Source organism: Periplaneta americana, chromosome 17, assembly GCF_040183065.1.
Source record: "Periplaneta americana isolate PAMFEO1 chromosome 17, P.americana_PAMFEO1_priV1, whole genome shotgun sequence".
Classification (NCBI taxonomy): Eukaryota; Metazoa; Arthropoda; class Insecta; order Blattodea; family Blattidae; genus Periplaneta; species Periplaneta americana.
Genome location: NC_091133.1, coordinates 69,752,884 through 69,765,474, shown reverse-complemented (window position 1 = coordinate 69,765,474; position 12,591 = coordinate 69,752,884). Strand labels below are relative to the sequence as shown.

The 12,591-nt window shown below is 37.7% G+C and overlaps 1 protein-coding gene across 3 annotated transcripts in view; it reads left to right on the top strand.

The window, feature by feature from the left end:
• Positions 1 to 6,163: 6,163 nt before the first annotated feature.
• DMAP1 (DNA methyltransferase 1 associated protein 1) overlaps positions 6,164 to 12,591 on the top strand; it is a 31,401-nt gene continuing 24,973 nt past the window's right edge. Inside the window, exons 1-2 of one of the 3 annotated variants that reach the window (XM_069816103.1) lie at positions 6,192 to 6,314; positions 8,691 to 8,789. The gene's annotated coding sequence lies outside the window, so the exon portion shown is untranslated. Of the gene's footprint in view, positions 6,315 to 8,096; positions 8,790 to 12,591 lie in introns of all 3 variants that reach the window. The other 2 variants (XM_069816102.1, XM_069816101.1) reach the window with 2 other exon arrangements.

The window sequence follows — 12,591 nt, the reverse complement described above, 5'->3', positions numbered from 1 at the left end:
GAGATTGTGGCAATATCTGACTGGCAAGCTACAGCTTTTGTTGTTAGTAGTTGTGTTGGGTTGGTTCTTGTAGTAGCTGATTAGTTTCTCAAGTGTGGTTCTGTTGTTTGTGTTGGTGAAGAGATTGTATGTATTCCCTGTTTAATGCGAGAAGGTGTACTTGGTATTGCAATTGCAATTCAAAGGTTTTATTGCCATTAATCATATATACATACATACATATTAGCGGCAGCTGTTTTTTTTTATTTTGCCCTCTTCAGCCATCGCGTACATTATTTTGTGTGTACAAAGACATATGTGGCATGTGCTGACATAAATGCCAGCCAGACAAATTGGATTTTAAGGGGGGAGGGGGGAATGAGTTTAAGATAGAAAATATTACAAATTTTTGTTTGTTGTGGTGATAGTGAGTGTCTCTGTAGGTTCCTTATATGTACAATAAATATCGGTGTAGCCAACTTTAGACAGTTTAGCTAAAATGAAAGTTTGGCTGCAACCATCTCCTGGGTGTTCAGTTCAAAATGTGTCATGGCTCGCTGTATGCCGTCATGTGGCTAGCTGATGAGCCTAGAGAATTCAATCGTCCTACACTTCCGCAGAGATGTATAACCTATGAGGCAGAGAAGTTGCCTAGCAAGTACGGCGTTCATTCTGAAGAGTACGTACCGATACGTACGGTAACGCCGGTAGTGGCAGGAATGTGAACTGTTTGGAAATACGTACTGTCGGGATATGGGGAGAGGGTTAAGACGATTACTTACGTATTTGTTGACATTAACTTCGACGGTCAACATGGACACGGAGCATTTGATTTGTGTTGTAGAATGTTACTGTAAGCAACCGATGATAACAAATACCCTGCGTACGACTTGCCGGCGCAAAACCCAGTTCGAAAGAGGTTATGGTAGCACACAGACCGTACAGACCGCCATCTGTTGCTACGACGTTCAAGTTATACCGTACACGTTCTCAAGTTCAGATTGAAGAACGCCTTAAATAATAGGCAACTTCTCTGACATATAAGCTGAAACTCGCTTCAAATCAGTGACCCAACAACAGTGACGTCATGACACTTTGAAATGAACACCCAGTAGATCAGTGGTCGTCAGCACTCAATGAAATGTGCAAAGGGTAAGCGGAGCCATCCCGTGTTCCCCGTCATGCAGCAGGAAGAGGTAGAGAGCATACCCGCTAGCAGCTACAAATACACAATGGTGCACTGTGTTCTCTGCAGGTAAGACACACTAACCCAAGGGTGCTCTGTGCTGACGACCGCTGATCTAGATACAGTTCTTTGATTATATCTCTGCCCGTGAGTGACCGGTAGATTTCAAATGACTTATCGTAGTCTTGGGCGTCAGAGCAATAAAAACCATTGCGAACTTCTCCCCCCCCCCCCCAACGCAAACAGTGATTTGCACAAACGTTGGAATGTACATGATCTGTAATCAGTGCCGTATGTTAACCCCTTTCCTCGAAGCCAAAATAAAAAGAGGAATAGGAAGAAGAAAGATTAATTTAGTAATTTCATCATAGGTAAATGACACTTAAAAAGAAACCAATAGCATTTCAAGATGAATCAAACAAGTCCAAGACCATTACTACAGAGTACAAGAGATGGCAGAGAACACCCTAGAGAAGGACGGTGCACGCGAGATTAAAGGCTACTATAAATGTAGTTCTACGTCCATGTATTTTTTTCAAGACCCCACTGTAAGGAGAATGCCATGGCAAGGTGAATCTTCAGTCTCATCTCGAAAAATACCATCTCACAGTCATCGACATTGGATACCAAAGTCTTTGATACAGTATCGTTATGTAACCGACACAAATAAAATGAATAAAAATAATTTTTAATTGGATACAAAAATGTTTCGAAACCCAGCTTTCTTAAAATAAACCCTTCGTACGCCACTGAATAATTCATAATATTATGTATGACTTAGTTGGCTGTAGCTTATCGCATAGTGAACATGGATTGTTTTTTTTTATATATACAGAGTAGCGCAAAAGTAGCAAAGGGGTTTGAAATAAGAACTGCTTAGATTTTGCATTTGAAATTTATTTCTCCTGCTAGCAGTATCATACAACGTTGAACGTTTGGAGATCAGGGGCGGCTTTAGAGGTAGTGCCGTTGTGCCATGGCACTACCAGAATACAGAAGGAAAAGGAGAATTCATATTTTCCGCTCAAAACCTGAGAGAAACAAGTTACGCTTACACAAACTCTACCGTCAATATGATCTTTGCAGCGAAACACGTAACCAGTGTTTGGAGGATGGATCTGTGCCAGGCACTACATCCCATAAGAAATATAATGGGATGCGCGCGCAATCTTCATGTTCGCTCGTCCTTTTCAGCATCTAAAAGTATGATCTGAAATGTGCCAGGCACAAATTGCCGCTGGCTTTTGCAATGCTTGTAAAACTGTATACATCCCCATTTACTACGCCGATCCCTTACTACCTCGCACTCTGTTTGTCCTTCTGCTTTGTCGGAACAAGTTTCTTAGCGAAGACTGCAACAATAAGATAATAAAATCTTTCCCGGTTTCTTGAAAACTTGGCTTGAGAAAGTTTTCACTTTATTATTTCTACCAACAGTACCAAGTGTAGTGTGAACGTGTTAAGTCGTGAGGTTGTCATCGTAATAGTGGTCGTGTTATCGTGTTGTGTACTGTTAAAAAATGAATTCGGTTGGCACTTTATTGAAATCTCAGTTTTCAACATTAACATATGAAAACAAACTTCGTGTTAAAGAATTAGGCAGACCAACACCGCACTTAAATATTCATCGAAAACAGCAAAGTGCAAATTCAACCCAGATATTTATTTAAAAAACAACTGGTTGTGGATGTGATGTGAAAAATGCGTTCTTCTTTTTCCCATGTGTTCTGTTCGGAGGTGAACTTAGCTGGTCAAAAGTGGGTGTGACAGATTTAGTACACTTATGGGATAAAATAAAAACACATCATAAGTCAAATGTTAATATGAATAACGTTTTCAGTTTGTCTATGCTGGGTAAAGCAAACACTGAAAATCAGTTAAATTCACGCTACAGACTCGCGATTGCAAAACACAATGAGCAAGTTGATAAAAACAGATATGTGTTAAATTTAATAATAAATTGTATACGATTTTGTGGGGCACTAGATTTAGCACTAAGAGGGCACGATGAATCTGAGGAGTTTTGTTTGCAAAATAGACAACTTCAACAAAAAAATGATGGATTTATTTTCAAGTCAGAAGAATAGGCGAATGGGTTTTATCTATCGCGCATATTAACCTGGTCAACAAAAGTGCTCAAGTGCTCCAGTTGTATAAATTTGGTGAGTGATTATTATTATTATTATTAGAGACGAGAATTTTATGCACTATAAAATCCCAAAATATGCATGCATTCATGCACTATCAAACTATGAAATATGCATGATCAAGCGAAAAATACATTAAAATATGCACTTTTATTTTTGTTTCAAAATGTCTTATTTCACTTCACTTTTTTTGCACAGTTAAAAACCTAATAACATTTTTAAATTGGTTTCTGTGAGGTTCCTGCACTTGTCTCTATATTGCAAGAAGTTACGGGTTTAAACTTGAATGAACATATTTGTGACAGTGTCAGGTCAAATTCTTCATTCAAGTTTTCGCCACAAATAACCTTCTCCACTGAACAAAAGAATCCGCAGTCCGGGTTAGCATTTAGGACCCTGTCCAATTTGTTTTTCGCCGCTACATCCACTTTCCCACGGGCATAACTGAGGGATCTATGAAATTCTTTGAAGATTATTTCTTTTGTTGCATTCTTGCAATATGTGAAACAGATGCGACATGCTGGTCGACTTGAAATTTTTTAGTACATTTCATCTGAAATTATAATAGGCCTTACCTAGATACGATTTAAAAACGGACATCGTAATTTAATAATTATTTTGAACAAGTTTTGTAATTTTTTTACAAAGAACAATTGTCATATAAAATATTCGGAAACAGAACAGCATTGCTTTACTCTTTACTCCAACAGTCGCAAAATACGACATCCTCATCTGACCTAATAAAATCTTTTCCTTTACAGTAATCCACTGCAAAGAATACACTTTTGGAATCTTTAAATTGGAAACATATTAGAACCACATTAACACGCGCAAACAGAATAAACAAGCACATTAACAACTTACGACATTCACACACTGCAAACACAGTTTAACGGTGATTCCAATTTTAGAAGAATCTAAATTGCTACTAGTACTAGAAAAGGAAGAGAATTTACAATCTCCCTGAAAGAGGATGCTTTTGACCTAAATTATTTGTCGGCAATTTCCTTGAACCCTCTATATTTCCTCTGTACTTACTATTCTCAAAATATCCAACGTAATAAATTTATGACACGCAGTGTATAGAGGGTCGTCGGTAGAGTGTTGTAAAAGTGGACTTCCGTCCAGGGAAAGGTCCTCTAACACCTTATTGAGAAAATCTTAACATTTTATTTAATTTTTCTGTTATTTAGTTTTTTCTTTTTTTTTTCTTCAATCCTGATTTCTGAAGCTAAAATATGGGACATAAAATCGAGAAACTAAGGTGTCCACACAAAACCATTAAAACATGCATTTAAACTGAATTTAATGTATATTATATGCATTATTAAGCTAAAAATTACCTAAATATGCATTATGCATGTTTTTATCCCTAAAAAGTCGAAAACATGCAAATATGCACGGGAAAAGTACACATATTTGGAACCGGCAAGTAATGAAATGGATAAGCACTAAGTATGAGCAATGTCCTATGTTCCTATAAAAACATGCATTTGCATGGAATTCTCGTCTCTAATTATTATTATTATTATTGCTTATAGTAGGAAAAAAGAGTTACCCTCCCCCTTAGGGTATCCTGGATATACCACTGATTTTGGCACTATGCATTAAATATGTATGAGCCGCCACTGTTGGAGATTGTTCTGTGCTATGTATGGAACAGAATATCACATAAGTGATCGCCATTTTCTGTCTCACGAAGTTCGGCTCTTTTCGGAGCATTGCCATCACTCGTGTTAGAGTATCTGGCGTCAACAACCGTGCTTCGGCTTGAATATTCTTCTTCAGCTGTTCAATGCTTCTGGGTTGATTCGCATAAACTTTAAGATATCCCCAGAAGAGAAAATCAGGAGCTGTCAGATCCGGCGAGCGAGGGGTGCCAATTGAATGCCGAATTTCTTGAAATTAGACGTTCACCAAAAATCTCCCTTAACATAGTCATGGTGGCTCGAGCAGTGTGTGCAGTGGCCCCATCCTGTTGGAACCACATCCCTTGATCACTAGCAAGAGCTGGTCTTAAAAAATGTTGGACCATATCACGATATCGCTCACCATTTATAGTTACGCCATTGTCGTCCCCATCTGCAAAGAAAGATGGCTCAATTACACGTTGTGAGGTAACTCCGCACCAAACAGTACCTCGCGCATGGACTTCCTTTGGATGTGCGCCACCCCAAATTCTGCTCTTCTGTTTTTTAACAAACCCATTTAAATGGAAATGAGCTTCATCGCTCATTATCAGACGATGCATGAACGGACAGCATACGCCAGACGCTGTCCGTTGTCTCAATTCTTGCAATAATTGAATCTATAACGAAACAGGTGTAAATCCTTTCTTTTAAGGATTCTTTGCAATGACCTCCGAAATATTCCCAGCTCAGCAGAACGTCTTCGGGTTGATGTTCTGGGGTTCTCCTGAACTCATTTGTCTATTCTCCTGAACGCGTTGGATACTGGCATCGCTTGCACAGAACGTGGACGTCCAGAACTTGGAAGTTCGTTAGATGCACCTTGTTGCCGAAAACGTTCCACTAAACGTCGGATGGCGAATTCAGAGAGTGCATTTCTCACATTAAACTGACGACGATACGCCCGTTGGGTCAGTATTATTGAGTGGTGATTTTCAAATAGAGTTACGGTTTTCGTTCTTTGAGCAGGAGTTCCTTATCTAATCACACAGGTGTGCTTCACAATACCTGGCAAGAAAGAAACAAAAATATTTTAATTTTACAAAGCTATTATTACTTCAAACCCCTTTGCTACTTTTGCACCACTCTGTATATGCACACATAATATCATAATAAATAGCATTTGACATTTACGGAATATTAGCGGATTTTGAAGTTGAACCGAAAACATATTTGAGTTGGTACCGCTGGCCAAAAACATGGCGTCATGCCGTCATGGCAGTATGATAGTGTTTGAGAGGTGTTACGGAAGTGCAGTAGTTTATAGTGTAATATTGCAATAATATTTATATGACTGTATAAAAATACCTACAGGTAAATAATATACGAAATACGAATTTCAAGACATTTAATGCTGTCACTATATTAAACTTAGTTTTAGGCCTATACTAAATACAAGTTCATTTGCAGTACGATCCTTCAATTTACATTTCTAGTTATTTGTTTGAATGTGCATATCTCAGTATTAGCCAGTGTCATTTTCTCAATATGTATGAATCAACATGTAAAGTAGAGTGACTGTTTGTTACTAACGTCATACAGTATATATGCAGTCGCAGACATGCGATGTTAGGTTAGTAGGTCTAGTTGAATGAAACATTGTAAACGAATTTAACAACATAAATGAGTGTTTTTTTATTGGGTTATTTTACGACGCTGTATCAACATCTAGGTTATTTAGCGTCTGAATGAAATGAAGGTGATAATGCCGGTGAAATGAGTCCGGGGTCCAGCACCGAAAGTCACCCAGCATTTGCTCGTATTGGGTTGAGGGAAAACCCCGGAAAAAACCTCAACCAGGTAACTTGCCCCGACCGGGATTCGAACCCGGGCCACCTGGTTTCGCAGCCAGACGCGCTGACCGTTACTCCACAGGTGTGGACTAGGCCCTAAATGAGTGTTACTTGTAGTTTGTTTTCATCGGTAGAAAAATGTGTGAATCATCGATCCTACTACGCACCACACACTGGAGAAAAAAATGGGGAAAATTTCAGTATACGGATTACTCACTGACAATTTATATCTTAAAATACTAAAAAGAGCTGATTTGTCTGCGTTTGTCGAATGCGCATCATCAGGCTTACGAAAAGACACTTTTCAGTGCCAATAATTTATTTTGTTTGCACAAGGTTGAAATTTTGAAGTAAGAGGGAAAGGAAGGAATCCGTGTTCTGAAATAATGGTGAATGTTACTTATGTAAGTGCGTCGGTGTCTATTCCAAAATCGGCGGAAGTCGCTCAACGCTCGTTTAACCAGTATTCGTTCAGTGGGCGGTGGATACTCTACATTGACACTGAAATTTATCCAAAAAATGTGCTTAAGTCATTGAAAATAATTTCAAAAGTGTAGCACACCACTTTAGAGACACGATGTGATCACTGCAAAAGCTTTAAACTCGCCCAACCGTGCCCCTCCCTTTCCTTTCTTATATACCCGACGGATCATTTTCTCCGACATTTTCACAGACCGTAATGGCATAACTCAGTGGTACTACTGCCATCATTTTGTATTAACACGGGAAAGTGAATGTTATTTATAAAAAAGCGTAGGCTATACGCTAGGCATAGGCTACTTAAAGCCTGAACAAACGAAACCTAACCTTCCCAGAACTCGCTTTTTATCTACCTATCTACCAACCAACCAAAAAACGTATACCATATGCAAGGGTACCAAGAGCCTGAATAAACCACACATGTGACACAGATCGTGGTATGGCAGCAATACGACACCCATTTCAGTAGCCCTACTTTGTGTACACAAAATAAATAGTTGGCACTGAAAAGTGCCTTAGTGCCTTTTCGTAAGCGTGATGATGCTCTTCTAAGATAAATTTGCTAGCAGTGAGGAAACCGTACATTGAAGTTCATAGGTTAATTATATGTTGCGCGGAGCGAGATCGAAGATTCATTAGGAAGATATTGCTAATTCCGAATGTTTTAGTTATAGGCTATTTGGGTGATGGCTAAATCGAAAACATTAGGCTTGCATTTGTAGTGTTGGACTTTAATATACTGTGTATAAATAGAGTCACGAACCTTTTATTTTCACGCTTATAGAGACATTCACTTAGATTTTCTCGTATTTTTATATTGTAGTTTATTCAGAGCATCCCAATGAGGTTTGTGCCAGCAGCATACTATTGGAGGTTCCCACCACACCACCAAGTGAACGAATCCTGCTCACAGCTCAGGTCAATGTTCGGTGCCAGCTGAGTTTGTGCTGAGCTTACAGCAAGTTAACACGTTAACTGCTCTTAATGTGCAAGTGTCTTTCACATATTGCGTGTGTTAGTAACAGCTGACAGCGTGTGAATTAAAATAGCCTAAGCTTATTGAAATGCCACCCCAACATTTAACACTACAACAGAAAATTTTTGCATATGACACTTATGTTAAAACAGAGTCTTGTAGGGAAGTATGTAGGCAATTTGCAGAGAAATTTCCTGGTGTTCAGATTCCACATAGAAATACTGTAAGAAATCTTGTTCTGAGATTGAGAGAAACAGGATCAATAAACGATAGAATTCCTAACCGAAAGAAACGCGTTCTCACAGAAGAAAAACTAGACGAAATTGGACAATCATTCGAGCATTCTCCAAAGAAATCCCTACGCCATGTCTCACAGGAAGTAGGTATTTCGAAAAGTTCAGCCCATAGAGCTACCAAATTGTTACATTTGAAACCATACAGAGTGGCTGTAGCCCAGGAATTAAAACCGCAAGATGGCGTAAATCATCAGGAATACCTGAATGCAGGCGGGCACCATTTTAAACAACTCTTGTAACACAGGTCAGTACACATTTAAAAATTAAATTATGTGCATGCTTTTATTAATCAATACATGTGTTTAATATGCGGAGATCTAAAATATTGATAAAGTCTGGCTTCATGTAGACGACCAGGAATGCGTCCACTTACTCAGTGGTTGCACAAACCTCACTGGGATGCTCTGTATAAATAGACTTAGATATGGCAACATATAATATTCTCACTCATCATTTTACATGTTAACTTTTTTTTTTTTTTTTTTTTTTTTTTTCAGTGTCACAATGTCATTTAGTATCCTTTTGGAGACTGAAATATGTAGACCTATTTGTGACAGTTGACAGTATCCAGTCTTACCATAAATACTTATTTAGCGTCTGAATGAGATGAAGGTGATAATGCTGGTGAAATGAGTACGGGGTCCAGCACCGAAAGTTACCCAGCATTTGCTCATATTGGGTTGAGGGAAAACCTGGGGAAAAAGCCTCAACCAGGTAACTTGTCTCGACTGGGAATCGAACCCGGGCCACCTGGTTTTGTGGCTAGACGTGCTAACCGTTACTCCATAGGTGTGGACTTAGAGAATTATGAGCACAGTTTTAAAGATAGGTATTTTAATGTCTTTATGACATAGGCCTAGGTTATTTACAATATCCTGAACATTGAGCGCCAATAATTTTTCAAAATGGCCACCTTTGACTTTTACACAGTCCCTAAGTCTCTGTGGCCACTCATCTATTACATTATGTATGGTCTCTTGAGGGAAATCCGCCACTGCCTTCAACAAGGAACATTTCAGACTCTCTATATTTCAGTGCTTTTGCAGACAGTCTCCTCAAGTACTGTCCACAATTTGTAGTCCAGTGGATTGAGTCGCCCCAACTGGTTCAATCACTAGGAGCAATAAAGTCTGATACATTTGCCTTAAGCCACTCTTGTGTTGAATTTGCTTGTGGACTCGTGACGAATCCTGATGGAAGCTCCAATGTTGATTGAAAAACAAAGTATTGTCCAAAGGCTTCACAACAGGCTCCAGTATGGTGACAGTGTAGATTTTGGCAGAGGTTTTCACCCTGTTTTTTTCAGAAATGGAGCTTAGTAGTACCACAGTCTAGTAAATACAGTCACGAAGCTCAATATATAGGGAATATGCATCCATAGATAGTTGCTAACCACTAGGATTGCTACTATCACCTCATCACAGACAATGCAAAATAGTACCTGCATAGTCTATTGTTCCTAGTACTCTCATCACCTGAAGCTTCGTGACTGTATATACTAGACTATGGTAGTATCATCATACACCACTTCCCAGCAGGCAGAGTAATGGCCGCTGAAGATCTTTGAATATTTCTCACGAAATTCTCGAGAGCTTGAAGCGTAAACAATGTAATTTTGCCATTTGAAAGACTTCTTAATATTGAAGATATTTTTGTCAGTCAAAAAAATCCTTTTGTGCCATTTTGAGCATAATGTTGAAGAAACAGTCTTGATTTCAACTCCCTTTGCTGCTTCAACTGCAGACTGAGAAAATGACTTGTACTTTGCTAGTAAGCTCCTTACTCTGGACATTGGCAATCTAGAAATCTGCAGTTCACAAACCAGCATAAAGAGTGATTCCTGACAGGATTTCACGGAATACGAGCCACCACTGTTGAACCAGCTTGGTCCACACGATGTGAGGGCAACCCTGTGTCGATTGGTTAGTTATTGTTTCTAGATCAGTGTACCTCTTGATGCTCCAAAATACAAACATTCTGCTGATTTTAAGTTTTATAAGGGTTGTGGAAATATTAGAAGCTGATTTTTCCAACCCTATGAAGTGCAGTCACTGCTACACGATTTTCATAATCACCTCACACCATGATGAAAACTTCACAAAACACACTTTCTCTTCTGCAGCTGAACTCACAATGACAACCTTGATCCTTTGCTGCAAGGGTGGAAAATAACCTTCAAAACTGGTTGTACAGCCTCACAAAAGTTTATAACAATATTTATGGTAAGACGGAGTGTGCTGTCATATAGTCATGGGCACAATTAATTTGATTGTACAGATCTTCCAAGGATAGATAGCTTTAGCTTAGATTAGAGTTTTAGTGCTTTTTAGTGCTTCCCTCATTTCTTGTAACCATACAATAAACCTATTCATTTTCTATTGCGGTTCTTAACTGATTAAGTGAAACTGAGAGATGGAATAACTTCACAAATGTAGTACATATGGTACAAATTAAATGAATATGTTATCACATTTAATATACTATTTTTCCACAGTTACACTTGGTAAACATTTCGCACATTAATATCTCAGTTTGCTACATATCTCATTTATAGTTCTGAGTAGGGCAAGGCATTAAATAACCCATAATTTGCTAATAAATACTAACTAAATAATGCATTTATGACCTAGTAATCGGACAAACTGGGAGATCTTTTAAAACACAATAGAAGGAATACATCACAGCCATAACCAAATCACAGAATACTTCCACATGCACAGAAACACAAACCAACCACAATTACAGCAACATATAAACATACATGGGAATCCTATATATTGAACAGATAAACCAGAAACTAAATAAATTAGATCTGAAAGTCATATTGAGGTTAAGATTTCAGACAAGTTGGAAATAGGCTATGTATAATAATGAATTGTTTTATAATTTCAGGCAACAACTTGTCAATTAATACAGAAAACAATTTTCTGTTATTTCACATCACAAGGTTATATTTGTGGATGTATAACCTTGTGACGTGAAGTAACAGAAAATTGTTTTCTGTATTAATTGATAAGTTCTTGACTGAAATTATAAAACAATTCATTATTATATAAATAAACTGGAACAACATGAAATATGTACAGACATACAAAAACACATCCACAACATGTCCTCAACACTCAATTAAATTTCAGAACGCACATCCTATTTGACACAACACTACCAATCATAAATGCACCCAAGAAGAAACCGGAAACAAGCTAGAGCATCATTAGAATTCTGAAGATGGCCGAAATCAAGTCGAAATTAGTCATTAATTAAGGCAAATTACCATCATAGTTTCAGTTAATGTAGGAAAGTTGTTTATATGACAAATTTACCAAATCTTTAAGTGAGAATTATTTTGTGGTGATCTAATTGGAATGGATGTTTCTAAGTTCATTATACAACAGCGAGTATTTATTTATGATTTCTTATTTCTCACTAACTCTGCTTGACAAGTGTAAAGAAGTTAAGCACAGAATTTCCAAACTCTCAAAATTCTTAGTCATTCTGATCTACAGTGAATAATCTTGTTAGGAAACTGAGAGACGCTGGAAGTGTATAAGACAAAAAACATAGGAGGAGGAGGAGGAAGAGGAAGAGGAAGAGGAAGAGGAAGAGGAAGAGGAAGAGGAAGAGGAAGAGGAAGAGTAGGCGACATGTTTCACACAGGAAACCATAAGCAATATAATTCTTAGTGTAGAACTTTTAAAATAAAACAATGTTTCATTATTTCTGTTTCTATTGTAGGTAATGATAATTATCAAGCCCTGGATTTTTAGGTTTAAAAAAACTAAAATTCGTTTTTTTTTTCAGCCCATGTTTTAGAATTTTTTTAGGATCTCCTGTTTAGGAATTTATAGGTTTTTACAAAAAATAAAAATAAGCAACATACTATTAATATATTGCAATACTATTAAAGTTATATTAAAATATCTGTTAGTATAACATTATTAGTCTAAAAGTAGTCTTATAAATCACGTGGTGATGATGCAATGTTTTATGGAACTATTGACCAATGTTAATAGTTGGAAGACCTGACGGAAAAAGACTATTGAGGA